This window comes from Echinops telfairi, unplaced genomic scaffold (genome assembly GCF_000313985.2).
Source record: "Echinops telfairi isolate 266 unplaced genomic scaffold, ASM31398v2 ScPeMD7_3;HRSCAF=10, whole genome shotgun sequence".
In the NCBI taxonomy this organism is placed as follows: domain Eukaryota; kingdom Metazoa; phylum Chordata; class Mammalia; order Afrosoricida; family Tenrecidae; genus Echinops; species Echinops telfairi.
In genome coordinates this window covers 10,444,941-10,459,192 of record NW_022103899.1, presented here as the reverse complement: position 1 = coordinate 10,459,192, position 14,252 = coordinate 10,444,941, and the positions used below count along the sequence as shown (strand labels likewise).

General features: G+C 36.3%; 1 long non-coding RNA gene and 1 pseudogene across 1 annotated transcript in view; one reads left to right on the top strand and one right to left on the bottom strand.

Moving 5' to 3' along the window:
- Positions 1-2,111: 2,111 nt before the first annotated feature.
- The window catches only part of LOC123522486, a 95,414-nt gene continuing 83,273 nt past the window's right edge, over positions 2,112-14,252 (bottom strand). Inside the window, exon 3 of the long non-coding RNA XR_006680747.1 lies at positions 2,112-2,227. This is a non-coding gene — a long non-coding RNA (uncharacterized LOC123522486). The remainder of the gene's footprint in view (positions 2,228-14,252) is intronic.
- On the top strand, positions 5,093-5,782 carry LOC101649804 (annotated as a pseudogene).

Sequence of the window (14,252 nt, the reverse complement as noted above, 5' to 3'; positions counted from 1 at the left end):
GAGGAGGGAGTAGGGAGAAAAGGAAAGGAGAGAGGAGTGAGCCATGGGGTGGGGGAGCAACAGACAGAGATGAAGAGAATGTGGGGTTGGAAAAAAAGAAGGGAGAAAAAGAAAATGAATAAAAGCTGCTTCACTACTTTCCTCTAAAATCCATGTTTTGTACGGGCAAAGGAGAGAGAAAATCTTACATCCGCTTAAAGTCAACTTTATAAACTGGTCTTTCTTAGCAGCTCTGTGCAGTTTCAAAGTAAACCTTGGTGTCGTACATACTGTGAATGAGACCAGCACATGGGATCAGAAAATAATTCAAAGCAGAAAGTAACTTGGACATGAAAGAGTTAACTTCAAAAGAATGTCATTTTAATTATATCAGCCTAGTCTAAATTTCACACCTGCACTATAATGTATGCATTCAAATATGAATTTTTCATAATTACTCCATCAGTCATTTGATGTTTTAAAAAATTATTTTAAAGTTGTACAGTACAGCTTCAAAAATAAGAAGTCTGTCTTCTGCTGTATTACACTAAATTTTCCTCTAATTACTTACCACTTTTGACACTGAATTATTATTGATTTAGTCCCTCCACTCTAATTATATTACTTTTTTTCCTAATTGACCTTTATTAAAAGTTACAGGGTATTGTAATAAAAATATTTTTCACACAATTTGAATCCAATTTTTTCTTGTTTGAATTATATTTTCTACCATATTAATATTAGAACAAACAGAATTAATATATAATATCTATGAGATACTGTATATACTTGTATGTTTTCAGAATAATCATAAATTATTTTGAACATAAAACACATATTTTGCATTCCTCTACCCAAGCTGGGGTTTTACTAGCAGTTACTTTATTCCTTTTTGCATCAGGTGGACATCCGTGATTTTACAAAAATTAAGGGTGTTAATAAAAGGTTTGGGATTTCAGAAGGAAGTATATTGTATAGAAATGTGCCCCTAAAAATACCTTTATTTAAACATTTTCTTGATGTGCTAAAATATGACCTAAAATAATTCTATTTCAAACTTGATCTTTGAGACAGAAACTTTTGAGTATGTGTGCTAATAATAGCAACATAATAATGTGATCGGTTAAACACTTTACTTCTATTTTCTCATTCCACTTCTCGCATTTGGTACACTTTACTGTATGCCCGTCTCCAACCTTTGTCACGTGTCTCCCAGAAACCTCAGAGCAGTGCTGACTTTTCTCCTTTCACTGGAAGATCTAACTAATACAGCTTCCTCTGCTGCATTTTGAAAATTTTAAATTCCACAACATTGATATTTTTTAAATGCATTAAGTTTTATAACATAAAAAGCCTTTGGAATATAAAAAAAAATTGAAACAGGAGAGACGGAGTTCTTAGAAACAACTGATATTATGACATTTAAGAAACATAAATGTAGGCAAGGAAAGAAATAAGGACATTACTCTACATAAAGGTCAGCACGGAGGTATCTAGGAGTGTTGATTTAAAATTATATATCCCAGTAAAGGATGCTAATGGAACAGGAGAAAATAATATATATAGTATATTATATAACAAATATTACATATATATAATATATAAGATGTTATAAACATCATATATGTATTTGATAGAAGGGGGATATATATTAGACATATTGCATTAGATATATTACATATATAGCAGAATATATATATATATTCTTCCTTCTAAATTTTGTTTTTAAAAAAACAATCTTTTGACCCAAAGACATGATCTGTTTTAGCTTTTAAAAACAGTTTTTAACCTTTCAAATTACAAATAGTTTATTGGTATGTGTATCCTCCCATTATTAATATCACATAACTGTTAGTTTCTTTAATGCATTGCTTAGGTTTTTATCTATCTACCATCTATCTATGTATCTTTCTATCTATCCACCTATCATCTATCTATCATCACTCAAATTTATTCCAAGCTTTCAACCATCCCAGAGTTTAAAGTATATTCATTTTTAGACAAATATTTAGTCCTTGAGAATCTTTGCCTAGATTCCCTAGGGAAGTAAATCCAATGAACGTTATATGTGTGTATATAGAGAGATTTACATCCAGGAAATGACTTACATAGTTGTAAAAACAGGTGGCTCCAAGCCCAGGAGGGATCAAAGTCTGAGCATCTGATGTTAAGGTCAAAGTTTCTCTTGGCTCAAGTAGCTGTGTGGGTTGACTGGCCCAAGATTGGCATGAAGACTACAAGCTGGTGGCTGCGGAAGTAGAGAAATTCAAGGTCATCAGGTCAGAATTGTGGCTGTACAGTCTAATGAATTCAAGACTGGAAGGTAAAATGACATGCTTTTAAAAACTCCCTGGATTGGCAAGCAATATGGTAAGAAAAAGACCAAAAAACTAGAAATTGATGAGTTAAATGGAGGATCCAAATCAAGAATAAAAAATATCTAACTTTCTACAGCATTCTTCAACTGGAAGAAGGCTAGTCACCAGAGGAAATGCCCATTTAATTGTATCAGGGCTGTTACCTGACTAAGGGTGTTACATTCAATCTTAATTGCATACTATGTTAGATGCTAAATAATGACTGGCTTTGATTACATTATGTTCAGTTAGATTATGGGGGAGATTGTTAAATGTTAACTGCCAAACCACTGAAAATCCTGGCCCAGGCAAGTTGATACACAACCTTAACTATCAAATCGTTGAAAGTTCATTCTACACAATTTCTCCCTATATCAAGGGTTTCTTTCCCTACATGATTTGGCTTTGTTTTCAAATGACTTAAGTGTGTTTATTCCATGTAAGTACAAAAGTGAAAAAGGGGGGTTGCTTTTTTACTCCTGTCAGTAAGTAATTAATTTAAGGTGTCACATTCCTGGTCTAATCATCCATTATTTTGGCCTCCAATGCTAGTGCCACCAGCGATTTATCCTTGTTGCTAGTTTTCCAGCTGTTGGTGTTCTGGTGGTTAACTTTTTGGATTCTGAAACTAGCTCTAATGGGGATATATCTTAGGTTTTCAAAGCATAAAATATGTTAAATAAGTCAAACCTTGTATATCTAGTTGTATACAAACTAGATGTTATGTAGACAAGAAGAAATAAACACAGTACACTCCACAAATTTCAAGTAGGATAAACCTAAAGTGATTCACAAACAAGGGATCATGCAGTAAGGTTAAGAATAACCCTTTAAGTGCTGGTGAAAGAGGGGAAAACTATTAACCAACGATTCTTTATCTGGAAAAATTCTTTTAAAATGAGGTTGAAGGTAAGATATTCCAATATTTCAAAAGTTGAAAGAGTTTGTTATTGGATCTGCTAAAGAAATGATAAAGGAAGTTATTCAGACTAATAGTTAAAATAAAAGACAGTAACTTAAGTTGCATGTTACAAAGAAAGATCTATAAAATTAGTATCATGTGGTTTAGGAGGGGGTACCCCGCCAAAAACCGGAATTGCACTAGACTGAGCAGAGCTTACATAGTACACATTTTTCCTGCTAGGTGATCTTTGAGGAACTCGCTCTGAGTTAGTGCACCCAGTGCCTTGCCTGGGCAGGTTCTCTCTGGTCTCAGTGAACTTTCTCATAAAAGCCATTTCACTTGAACCTTGTTTTTTGTGATGGCCGATTTAAAAGAACAGCTTGTGGTTGTGAAATTTTATTTCCTGCTTGGGAAAAACGCCACAGAAACAGTTGTGGTATTGAACACAGTTTACAGGGACAACACTATGGGGGGGAAATGTAGGACTATTTTTCTCTTTGCAGAAACAGTTAAATGTCGATTGATGACAAACCTCGTTCTGGATGTTGGTCAACTTCCTGAACAGATGAAAATGTCCACTTGCAGTGCATTTGAGGTTTGTTCCACCAGGTCTGACTGTTAATCAAACTTTCTATTTAGAGGTTCTGAAAATATTGCATAACAGTGTGCTACTAAAAACACCTAATTTGTGGCAGATGTGGGACTGGTTTTGTCCCTATGACAATGCACTTGTTCATGCAGCCATCTCAGTATGCCAGTTTTTGGCAAAAAGCAACATGCTTCTCTTGCCCCATGCACCTTACTCACCTGACCTTGCTCTGTGTGACTTCTTTTTGTTTCTGAGAATGAAGAGGGATATGAAAGGATGAAAGTGATTTGAGGAAAAAATTGAGGGAGGTTCTGTCAGCCATGAGTTTGAACGGATGAGTTTGAAAAATGTTTCCAAGGATGCAATAGCAGATTTGACAAATGGATTAAGTGTAATGGAGAGAACTTTGAAGGTGATAAGGTTGTTTTGTAAAAATATTTAAAGACATAGCTTTGGAAAAAAATCCATTTGGGGGGGTACCCTTGTATACACACAATGGAATATTCAGTCACAAAGGAAAGTGATGGTCTAATGCATATTGTAATATATGAAATTTAAGAACATTGAGCTGAGTGAAATGAATCAGAAGAAAAGGTATAGATAGTGCATCATCCAACTTGCATGAAGTATCTAAAATATGTTAATATATAGACAAAAGATTATTAGTGGTTTCCTGGGACTGGGGAATGGGAGGGAAATGGAGAAACTGTTTTTTAAGATGTAGAATAACATTTAAAAATGGATAGTGGTTTTGGTTAAGTCCTATATGTTATATATGTTTATCAAAATAATAGAATATAGACAAATAAACAAATCTGTTTTGGAAAAAATATAGCTAGAATGTTTCTTAGAAACAAGGATGGTAAAATCTGGTCTCACTTTCTTAAGCATGTTATAATGAGCAGCCTGTCCTTGGAGTAAGACATTAGGCCAGGTAAAGCAGAGGTGAAATAACAGGAAAGGGAAATAAAATAAAGACTGACAGTAGTTGCAGCAATGGAATCAAATATAAAGATGTTTGTGAGTATAGTATCGTACCGAGCTGCATTTTATTCTGTTGTGGAGTTGCTATGATTAGGAATTGACTTGATGGTTCTTAGCTATATTTTCTTTCTTAATTCAGGAGTACTATTTTTTAAATAAAACAATGTGCTATCTACTTCCTTTAAAAATTAAAATAGGCTTTTTTTTTTTAAACCAACTGGAATCACGGAGGCTGTCGGGGAGAAGAAGAAGGTCCCAGCTGTTGCAGAGACCCTTAAGCAAAAGCGAAGGAATTTTGCAGAACTAAAGATCAAACGCCTAAGAAAGAAGTTTGCTCAAAAGATGCTTCAAAAGGCAAGGAGGAAGCTTATCTACGAGAAAGCTAAGCACTATCACAAGGAATACAGGCAGATGTGCAAAACTGTATTCTGAATGGCTTGGATGGCAAGAAAAGATGGCAACTGCTATGTGCCTGGTGAGCCCAAGCTGGCGTTTGTTATCAGGATCAGCGGTATCAATGGTGTGAGCCCCAAGGTTCGAAACGTGTTGCAGCTTCTTTGCCTTCGCCAGATTTCCAACAGCACATTTGTTAAGCTTACCAAGGCTTCAGTTAACATGCTGAGGATTATGGAGCCATACATTGCATGGGGGTACCCAGCCCTGAAGTCAGTGAATGAACTCATCTATAAGCGTGGTGATGGCAAAATCACTAAGAAGCGTGTTGCCCTGACAGATAACACTCTGATTGCATGGTCTCTTGGTCAATATGGCATCATCTGCATGGAGGATCTGATTCATGAGATCTATGCTGTTGGGAAACGTTTCAAAGAAGCAAATAACTTCCTGTGACCCTTCAAATTATCTTCTCTGCGAGGTGGGATGAAGAAAAAGACCACCCAATTCGTAGAAGGTGGAGATGCAGGCAACAGGGAAGACCAGATCAACAGACTTATTAGAAGGATGAACTAAAGTATCTATCTGCCATGATTATTTTTGCAATCTGGTCTCAATAAAACAGTGACTGCTTTCAAGTGGAAAAAAATTAAAATAGAATGTTTTACATTACAACTCAATGTAAAGGAAACGAAAATTTTTACAACTGAACTAGTAGGTTACACCATGATAAATGAAGACCAGATCGAAGCAGTCAAGGATTGGGACCCAGAATCAATGCTCATGAAAGCAAATGTCAAGAGATAAAATGATGCATTTTATTGGGTAAATCTGCTGAGCAAGATCTCTTTAAAGTTGAAAAGTAAGAATATTACTTTGAGGTATAAACTGGGCTTGACCCAAACCATGGTATTTTTAATCACCTCTTATGCTTGTGAAAGTTGTACATTGAATAAGGAAGAGCAAAGAAGATTAGATGCATTTGAATTATGGGGCTAGCAAAAAAATATTGAAGGTATAAAAGGTTTCCCAAAATAACCAGTTCTGTCTTGGTAGTAGTGCAGCCAGAGTACTCCTTGGAAGCAAAGATGATTTTGTTTCCAGCACTTTGGACATGTTGTCAAGAGAGACAAGTGCCTGGAAAAGGGACATTATGATAGGTGAAGTTGAGGTTCAGGGAAAAAGAGGAAGGCCTTCAACAGGATTAGCACAGTGGCTGAACTACTGGCTCAACCATAACACAGTTATCAGGACGGTGCAGCACAGGGCAGTGTTTAGTTCCATGGTACAAAGCCTTCCTATGAGCAGGAACTGACTCCGTGGCACCTAACAACAGCAATAACACCCGCTGTTCATTCTTTTCTGCACAGAAGGATTATACTTCATAATAACTTAAACATATAAGTACATAAACTAACATTGTGAAGAGCCAGTGTTTACATTACAGAAAAGGGAAAATGCAGATATAGCGTGAGGGAAAGGCCAGGATCACTAAGTACTGGAATAAAAATGCTCATTTAAACAATGATTATACTTTTTTAAAAGCCTATTTATCCATCCAAGAAACTCTGTGGTCTACAGAATAGGTGTTGGACTGAATGGTTGGTAGTTTAACCCCATCAGCTGTTGTGGAGAAAGCAGGGAGTTAGAAAGATGAAGCTATTTGCTCCCCAAGGATTTGCAGCACCAAAAACCCTGTATGGAACAGCTACGAGTCAGAAAGCTCTTTGTAGTAAAATGTTTGATTTTGATTTTTTTAGATTCTGTCTAGGAATCATTATTCCTAGTGATATAGGCATTAGGTTACTAATGTGATATAGGCATTAGGTTACTAATCACAAGGTTTGCAGTTCAAAACCTCAGCCACTCAGGGGCAGACAGATTGAGTCACGAAAACCCTACGTAGAGTCACTATATTCAGCTCAATTGCAATGAGTTGGTCTATCTCTATCTATCACCTATCCATCTATTATTTATCTATCTACTTATCTATATCTACCTACCTATCTACCTACTTATTATTCTCTTTCCTAAAAATATCCTAGTATAATATTATGCCAGTAGGAATGATCACACCTAGGAAATATATCTTGGTTTTCAAAAAACATTTCCCATTGACAGGAGCTGAAATTCTTTTTGGTTTGTTCTTTTGGGAAATGGCTCATTGGAGCATGGAAAGTGTAAAATAACTCTGGATTGTTTTACTAGGTCACTTTTAAGGGGGAAAAAATGGGACAAGTCAGTTTGACACTGTTCTCACTGGTCAATTCTAAGATAATTTCAGCATAAAAATACATAGTTACTAAGTGTATTATAAATCACAGTGATTATAACTCAGTATATTAATAAAAACAAATGTACTTGTGAGTATTATAGGCATGTTATATCTCTATACTACAAGTATTTTGCTTTCTTGATTCAGGCAAGAAATATTTATGAATACTTAAACCATTAGTCAAAAATTTTATTGGGGACAGATGTGTACATACTCCCAAAGTAACTCCAAATACAAGATTTGTTAATTAAAAGAGCAAAAATAATAAAGTTATACATTAGTGGTTTCAGAGTTGCCACCTTAATTGAATATTTTAAGTAATGGACAAATTAACATATGTCATTCCTGTTACATTATACTTGAAAGAAAACATATTATTTATGTATAATTCTTGCTCAAAATAGATAATCTGAATCCAGTGACCAGAAAAATAAACAAATCTCTATCCTTTTCTAAAACTGCTAGTTTCATAAATTACAAAGAGCTGAAGAATAATTCTTTATTAAAGGAGACTAGAGATATGCAACAAAGAGCAAATGCAATGTTTGATTCTGAATTAGATCCTGGATTTAAATTTTGAGGGTGTTTTAGAGATAACTACAAATAGTTGAATATGGAAAGCTTATTGGGTAAATTAACTTATAGTGTTAAGTGCCATCGAGTTAGTTCAAACTCATAGCAACTCAATGTGCAACAGAATGAAACACTACCCAGACATGCACCATCTGCGCCGTTCACTTGCATGTGAAGCAATTGAAAATACAGTGACATCATTGCTCTTGAACACTTCAAAAAGAGGTCTTCTGTAGGAGGTTTTTTTCAATGAAATATGTTGTTTGGTTTCTTGACTGCTGCTTCCATGAGCATTGATTGTGAATTCAAGCATAATGAAATCCTTGCCAATTCATTATTTTTTAGTTTTTCTTGATGTTGTCTATTTGTTCTATTGTAAATGTTTTGGATTTCTTAATACTAAGTTGCAATGCGTTCTGAAAGCTGCCTCCATTCCTTGATCTAGTGCTTCTAGTCCTTGCTTTCAGCAACTTTGCAAGGTGGCCTTTTCCCATCCTCATTTCTAAGGAACTTTTCCGTTTTATTTATTCCAAGACAGATCTGGTTGTTCTTTTGGGAATCCATGGCACTTTCAAAATTATTTCCGAGCACCAAGTTCAAATGCCTCAATTTTTCAATGGTCACTCTTGTTCATCATCCAACTTTCACATACATCTAAGGCCATTGAAGACACTACGGTCTGTCAGAGCTATATTCTCAAAGTGACATTCTTGCTATTCAACGCTTCTAAGAAGGTTTGCAAAGTATATTTTCTTAACACAGTAAGTCTGAAGATGATCCCTGGCGACTAGTGGATTAAATGTTGGTTGCAAACTGCAAGGTCAAATGTTCAAACCCACCAGTTCGACAGGGAAAAAAGATGAAGCTTTGTACTCCCATAAAGATATTAAGCCTCTGAAACCGAAGAGGCAGCCCTATCTGAAAGTACAGTGGACCTTAATGACATGAATCATAAAAACTGCAAAGATCTTAATTTGCTCATAGGTTACAACTCAAAATAAGCAGCTGCAAACAACCATTAGTAATTGGAAAATTAAATGCATGAAGTATGAAACTAGGAAAATCGGAAGTCATGAAAAATGAAATAAAATGCAAAAAAGGATCAATATGCAAAGCATTCTAAGTCAAACGCACCGCTATCAAGTTGATTCTGACTCACAGTGAGAGAGGGTAGGACAGCTCCTGTGGCTTTCCTGAGACTCCTGAGTTTGCAAACTTTGATACAATGCAGATATTTGGCAACAACTCTCCACTAGTGATATTAAAATTAAAAATATATATATATTCCAGTATTACTTGAAACACAACTCAATTTCTGTTCTTTTTGTAATTTGTGCCATTGAACTGCATGCTGTCATTCTAGAAAGACGGCTGGGGACCAACGCACTTGGTTAACACTCACTGCGTTTTAGTTACTTAGTCGTTCTCACATGTCAGATGATATGTGAGCAAAGTGCTGCATTTCTTATTTCACTACTCATGCCGGAACCACCAGCTTATTCCTCAATATATTTTTTTCTATTTATTTCAACATGAGATCAGAAGAAAAAGAATTTCTCTGTAAACAAATACAGATGCATTTACTTAAACATCTCTGTGAAATATTTCTTCTAATAAAAAGGTGTCATTACTTTATGATTATTTATGGATGACTTTGCTAAAAAGTGCTTCCTGCGCTCATACAAATTTACAACTTGGAAACCCCTAGAGGCGGTTCTAGTCTGTGCTGTGGGGTTTCCAGGAGTCTGAACTGACCCCATGGAAGTGGGTGAGTTTTTCTAGAAAGCAAGGAGGTGGACACTTTTATTTGAAAGTAAGCCAACACTAGGAATTTTCAAAGCAATTATTTTAGACATAGTCATGATACTTAAGAAAAAAAAATGCATAGTGTAGCTATCACCAAAACCTTCAACACCCACTCATATTTGAAAGTGACAAAATTCAAGAAAAACAGAGAAATTTAGTTTGTGTAGGTAGTGGTAGCCTGAACCATTGTTTTGTTCTAGAAAGTCGACGCTCCAACATTTGCTTTTTATTCATGCTGAAATATTACTAATTTAATGGCACGATATAAAATTGTCATGGTACTTGCAAAAAAATGACTGTCAAAACAGAGTATATGGTTATGTATATTTAGTAGACTGACATCTTCAAGTAAGATTTAAAAATAGCACCTGAGTCTGCTAAGTAAACATATAATGAAGCAAATTTTCCAAAAGTAATACTGAATCTTGATGAGTATCATTTTTTTCCTTCATGTTCAGTTACTGAACTCTTCTCTGTACCTTCCATAGTGTTACCTACATGGTTTGTGGACAAGTCATAAGAATAAAGCATATGTAATGAAAGGACAAGCATATTGGTTTGTTATGATTTTGATAAGTTTTTTACAGACATTTATTGGTGCCAAAGAGGGTGGACTAGTGACTTTTATTTATAATAATACCAAACTGAAAAAATAGAAATGTAATTTACAATGAAGGTCAGATGGCATTTTTGCTTAGAGCCTTCAATTTGATTTTTAACTGGTGCTTTCAATCTACCACCATGTAAAATAGTGGGTTTCTGAGCTTTCTCTTTCAAAATAAGTCATGTAAGGTAAATATGTGTATGAGTAACATAATTGAATTTTAGTCATATGACTCCTTCCCACTATCCCCACCCCCATTTTTTGACTTTAACAAATAAATTTAGGTTCTTTCAATTTTTGAAGTAGAAGGCTAATTCAGTGTCCACTCTGGGGAAAGGCTTTCTCTGTCATGAATCCTTTTTAATAATTGTATCTTGAAAGGACAGCACTTGGCTGAGATAATTCTTGATGACACTGCCATATTATTACTGTAATCTAACCTTTGTCACAGTTGAGAGAGCCAGTTTGCCCACAATTGCTAATGCTTGGTAAAAGCAACTTCTGTGTTTTCCTACCATCAACTCTTCCCAACGGCAAAACTCCAACATTATGGTGAATTTCATATCCAATCACACAAGTTCTCTCTTCTTAAAAAAGCAAACAAACAAACTCATCACCAAGTGGATTCCAACTCATATTGACCCTACAGGACAAACAGTCTCTGTGGGTTTCTGAGACTATAACTCTTTGCTGGTGTAGAAAGCCTCATCTTTCTCCCTCGGAGCAGTTAGTGGTTTCGAACTCTTAAACTTGTTAGCACTGTTTTCTATATTTGCAAATATATAAAAAGAAATACACTGATAGAACTTGACCTTGTTTTAATTATATTTATTTTCTCTGCTTGGGGCATACTGAAACTCTTTCCTAACCCTTCTGCACCTTCCAAGGAATCCAACCATAGAATTAAATAGAACATTTATCAAGCCGTATTTTTTTACATCCTTGCACTGTCCCTACATTTCCATACGATTCTCCATTAATAAAATAACATGTCTGCAGTTATGTGTCGCAATCCACCAGTTGTGTGTCTGTTTGCTGTACTGTGATGGCTCCTGTGCTGTTGTGACACTGGGAGCTATACACTGATTGTGTTAGTTTGGGTAAACTAGGGAAATAAATCCACAGAAACTCATATATATAATAGAGTGTTTTATATAAAGGGTAAGTGTATATTAAGAAAGCATTCCAACCCAGTGCTGTCCAAGCCCATAAATCCAACATTAGCCCATATGTCTGACACCAATCTACAAAGTCCTCCTCACTCTCACAAAACACACACTATGACGCCAACTGCAGGAAGAAAGCCGAATCAGTGAGCGTGTAAGCAACTCAGCGCTGGCAGGGCTCTCCACACAGCTGCTCCAGCACCCAGGGCTGGATTGGGGTAGGTCCATGTGGCTTCTTCTCAGGGATGTCTTGCAGGAAATGAGCCTTGCCAGCTGAAGCAGGGAACTGGCTAAGGCTGCACCTTGGTCCAACCATCAGAAAGCAAGAGACTCAAGAACTCGAAAGGCGAGGCTCAGTGAGCCATTTATCTCTCCGCCTTTCAGTTAATTCCACATGCATTTATTGACCAGGTTGGCACAATAAACCTTAACTATCTCACTGATATATCAAATACCGGTAGGGTCATCCAAAGTGAACAGGTTTCAGCAGAGCTTCCACACCAAGAATCGACTACAAAGAAGGAAAAGGCTGTGTACTCCTGAATAAGTGGCCACTGAACATCTTATAGATAGCCTAGAAATACTGCCAATGAGCGAAAACTTAATGCACAGAAACAGAGCAATGTCAGAGACAGTGCCAGAAGATAAGCTCCTTCTGTGGTCAGAGGCACTCAAAATAAGACTGAAGAAGAGCTGCCTTCTCAAAGTCAATTAGATCATAAGGAAGCAGATGAACAACTTCTATGGGACCAAAATGATGAATCAGGACTCAAAGTCAGAAGAAACAGCTGCAATCATCAATTAATTACTACAACTTGAAAGTATAAAGTGAGAATCTGAGAAAATGGAAATTGTGAAAAAGGCATTGAACTCATAAAGGTCGACATTGTATCCATTTGTGAGCAGAAATGGTCTGGTGCTGGTCGTTTTGAATCAGAAAACCATATGGTTTAATACACCTGGAATGACTTATTCAAAGGAATGGCATTACATTCATAGATTGAAAATGGACATCTCAAGACAAATCTTAAAGTATGATGCTGACTGTGGTACAATAATATTTATTCCAATACCAGGAAATCCAACTAGCAGAACTATTCAAATTTATGCACCAACCATTAAAGTTAGTGATTCGGATAGAATAATTCTACCAACTTATTCAGTGTGAAATTGGTCAAACATGCCATCAATATGCACAGATAATCCTTGGGTATTGGAATGCAAAATTTGGAAACAATGAGGGAGCAACAGGAGTTTGGAGAGATGTACTTAGTGATAGAAATAACGCTGGAAATTGCATGATAAAATTTTGTAAGACCAACGAATTCTTCATCAATATAATGGTAACTATAAACCTGGACATCTTCAGATGAATACACAGAAATTGAATTGCTTACATCGGTGGGAAGAGACTACGGAGAACCTCAATATCAGCAGTTAAAACAAGAGCAAGTGATGACTGTGGATCTTATATAAGTTCAGGTGGCAGCTGAAGAAAATTAAAACAAATCCACAAGAGGTAAGGACATCCTTGAGTATATTCCACACAAATTTGAGGACATCTCCACAACAGAGCTCATGCATTGAACACTGATGGAAAACACCTGATGGGCTCTGGGCAGACATCAAGAACATCACGCGTAAAATGCCAAAGGTCCGTAAAAAGACAGTCAAGAAAGAAAGGGTCAACGTGGATGTCAGAAGAGATGCTGAAGCCTGCCCTCAATCATACAGTAGCCAAGTCAAATGAAAGAAACAACGAAGTCAAAGAGCAAGACAGGAAATTTCAAAGGACAGCTTCAAAAGGTAAAATAAAATATTCTAATAAAATGTGCAAGACCTCGAGTTAGAAAACCAAAAAAGAACACACCCAAGACCAGGCAATACTTTTTCTGTTTTAGAAGGAGTATCTGTGAATTGGGACCAACTAGCTGGAGCCAATAACTGGCTGGAGGCAGTGCAGTTCAAAAGCCCCAGCAGCTCCATGGAAGAAAGACGGGGCTTTTTACCCTCTACACAGTTACAGTCCTAGAAACCCACAAGGGTCTCTGTGAGTCAGCATAGGTTCGATGGCAGTGAGTTTGGTATAACATGAAGTTATTTTTTAAAATGCATGTAGCTTTAACTTGATTTAGAAACAAATCAGATCTCCACTGCTACTTGAGTTGCATAAATAATCCTTGGGGAATCTGTAATTATAGGAAAATCACGTATTGCCTATGAATTTTAGTGTTTTCTTCTGTAAAAAGAGTATATTGGATAAAATTGTCAAAGTCAAATGTAACAATGGACAATCCTGCCGCGGTCCAGCCGCGGCGGGGTGAAGGGTCCCCTGTTCGGTGGGTAAGGCGACGACGCGAGAGAGGGAGGGAGGGAGGGATGAGCAGAGTCGGGAGTCAGTGATCATCTGCTGCTTTATTACAATTTTAAGGTTCTATTTAAACAATATTTTCTGACAATCATACAATCAAAGCAGAAAGAAAAAATTCTAATAATAAAAGGTGCAAAGCATAGAGTTTTCTAGGGCATTCTGTTTAAATCTTCTCGGAACATTCTTTCTGAGTGACTGGTTAAGTTTTCAATCTTGACCAACGTACATTGTGATTAACCGTAAACATGAAT